Source organism: Neopelma chrysocephalum, unplaced genomic scaffold, assembly GCF_003984885.1.
Source record: "Neopelma chrysocephalum unplaced genomic scaffold, ASM398488v2 Primary Assembly neopelma1_93572, whole genome shotgun sequence".
Taxonomy (NCBI): Eukaryota; Metazoa; Chordata; class Aves; order Passeriformes; family Pipridae; genus Neopelma; species Neopelma chrysocephalum.
The window spans coordinates 1-3,044 of NW_020922287.1; the positions used below are offsets into that span (position 1 = coordinate 1).

Consider the following 3,044-nt stretch of genomic DNA (forward strand, 5'->3'; position numbering starts at 1 on the left):
GCACCCAGGGGGGAGACAGAGCTCCTGTGTCCTCCTGGGCTTCCCTCTCTCCTCCTGGGCTTCCTTCCCTCCTCCTGGGCTTCCCTCTCTCTCCTCCTGGGCTTCCCTCTCTCTCCTCCTGGGCTTCCCTCTCTCTCCTCCTGGGCTTCCCTCTCTCTCCTCCTGGGCTTCCCTCTCTCCTCCTGGGCTCCTCCTTCTCCTTCCCTCCTCCTGGGCTGCTCTTCCCCTCTCTGTCCTGGGCTCCCCCCTCTCTCCCTCCCCTCCTGGGCTTCCTTCCCTCCTCCTGGGTTTTCCCACCAGCAGTGTTGCAGAACCCAGAACAAGCCACTTTATTCCATTGTCCTTATGATCCCTCGGGACTGGGTTTGGCCTTTGTGATGGGACCAAGGGAAGCACAGACTGGTCAGGCTGGTGTCTGTGCTGGGCACGTCGGGGTGACTGTGGTGAGGGAAAACGGTGGGGGAGCTGCAGGGAAGTCCATTGTCCTGTGGGAGGGCTGGTCCAGAACTGCTGCCCCCCAGATGTGCTGGAGTTCAGAGGAGCCACAGGCACGTGCCTGGGGAGGGATGGCCTGGGGTTCCCAATGGGATGAGGTTGGGTTCAAGCTGCTGGATGAGCAGCTGGATCCAAACTGGGAACCAAGGGCAGGAGTCACCTCACTCCAGCAGGAGAGCTTCAGCAGGGCCTGTTGCAATAGGACAAGGGGGAGTGGCTTCCCATGGAGACAGGGCAGGGTTGGATGACATATGGAGAAGGAATTCTTCCCTGTGAGGGTGGGGAGGCCCTGGCACGGGTTGCCCAGAGAAGCTGTGGCTGCCCCTGGATCCCTGGAAGTGTCCAAGGCCAGGTTGGACGGGGCTTGGAGCAACCTGGGCTGGTGGAAGGTGTCCCTGCCCACGGCAGGGGGTGGCACTGGATGGGCTTTGAGGCCCTTCCAACCCAAACCTTCTGGGATTCTACGAAAGATCAAAGGTGTAAAGCTGAGCCCCCCCCAGCACCCAGGACTGTCCCAGCAGGGCCGGGGCCCTCCTGGCCCTGCGGGGTGACATTCCCTGGCTTCATAAACAGGAATAAACTCATTTAGGGCTAAAAAAAGGTGGTTTTAGTGCCCCTGAGAGTGCGTGCTGCCCCCTGAACCACTGTCTCCGTGCAGGTGCCCAACTACCTGCCCTCCATCAGCGCTGCCATCGGGGGCGAGACCCCCCAGCGCTACGTGTGGCGCCTGTGCATCGGGCTGCACTCGGCCCCCCGGCTGCTCGTGGCCCTGGCCTACTGGAACCACTACCAGAGCTGCCACTGCTCCCACCCCCGCTACCTGTGCCTGTGCCACCTCACCCTGCTGCTCAACCTGCTGGAGAACGTCGCCCTGCTCGTCCTCACCTACGTGTCCTCCTCCGAGAACTATGGTACGTGCCCTGGGGGGCTGCCCTGCCTCGGGGGGGGACAAAAACCAGCCAGGACCTTCCAGGGATTCTGTCGGTGTTTGGAGGGGAGAGTGGTGTTGGGAACACTTCTTGTGCTTCCCCAAGCTCGTGGTTGCTGATGGTTGGAACTCAGCTGTGATTTGGGATCGAGCCTGGGTCAGACCCGGGCACTTCAATGTGCCAAGGTGCTGCAGGGGCTGAGGGCAGGTGAGCAGAGATGGGTTGGAGCTCATCCTGCTTGCCCTTCATCCCCACTGCTGGGATGGGCTTGGGGTCTGCTCCAGCTGCCTTGGAATCACCCTCCCCCAGAACTTCTGGGTAAAATTTCATGGAATCACAGAATCCCCAACAGGTCTGGCTTGGGACTTTAAAGCCCAACTCATTCCATGGGCAGGGACACCTTCCACCAGCCCCATCCAACCTGGCCTTGGACACTTCCAGGGATCCAGGGGCAGCCACAGCTTCTCTGGGCAACCTGGGCCAGGGCCTCCCCACCCTCCCAGGGAACAATTCCTTCCCAGTCTCCCATCTCACCCTGCCCTCTGGCAGTGGGAAGCCATTCCCCCTTGTCCTGTCCCTCCATCCCTTGTCCAGTCCCTCCCCAGCTCTGCTGGAGCCCCTTTAGGCCCTGCAAGGGGCTCTCAGGTCTCCCTGGATCCTTCTCTTCTCCAGGCTGGACACCCCCAGCTCTCCCAGTCTGTCCCAGAAGAGAGGGGCTCCAGCCCTCTAAAATTTCCTGAAAACAGAATCAGAGTTTTTCAGGTTAAATCAATGTGCCAAACCTGGTCATGACAGGTGGGAAATGCTCTTCTCACACGTGGTCTCATAGGAAGGGACAATATCCAGCTGCTGTTTCATCCCAAGGTCTGGGATTGACTGGAGAGCACTGAAATCCAGGAGCCAGCAAGGTGGTGCTGTTGCAGTGGGAACAAATCCCGTGCTTGGGATGTGTCAGCAGGAAAACCCTGTGGGCTGTCCCTGCGCAGCTGGATGGGGAGGATGGATATTGTGTCCAGCTGTAGGAAGGGCTGGAGAAGAGCTTTGGACAAGGGCCTGGAGGGACAGGACACAGGGAATGGCTTCCCACTGCCAGAGGGCAGGGAGAGATGGGAGATTGGGAGGGAATTCTTCCCTGTGAGGGTGGGGAGGCCCTGGCCCAGGTTGCCCAGAGAAGCTGTGGCTGCCCCTGGATCCCTGGAAATGTCCAAGGCCAGGTTGGACGGGGCTTGGAGCAACCTGGGCTGGTGGAAGGTGTCCCTGTCCATGGCAGGGGTGGCACTGGATGGGCTTTGAGGTCCCTCCCAGCCCAAACCAGTCTGGGATTCAGGGGTGTGGTGTTGTGAACAGAGTCCCAGGACTTTCCCCAGCCCTTGGGGAACTCCCTGTACCCCACAATGAGTTATCCCATTCCCACCCTTCCTGCAGTGTCCCCCCATGGCAGGGTCTGCAGCCTGACCTGCCACTGGGGCTCCTCTCACTTGTCTGGGGTGGGGACCTGCTCTTAGAACTGCAGGTGCTCCTTTGGGGTTTGGATAACCCCCCGTGCCTGGGACAGCCCCGTCTGCACCTCGTACACAGCTCTGGGAGGGGGAGGCCAAGGTGTCCCTGGACAGAGCCACT

The 3,044-nt window shown here is 60.5% G+C and overlaps 1 pseudogene; it reads left to right on the forward strand.

Annotated features, from left to right (window-relative positions):
- Positions 1-1,138: 1,138 nt before the first annotated feature.
- Positions 1,139-1,406, forward strand: LOC113980303 (annotated as a pseudogene).
- Positions 1,407-3,044: the final 1,638 nt, after the last annotated feature.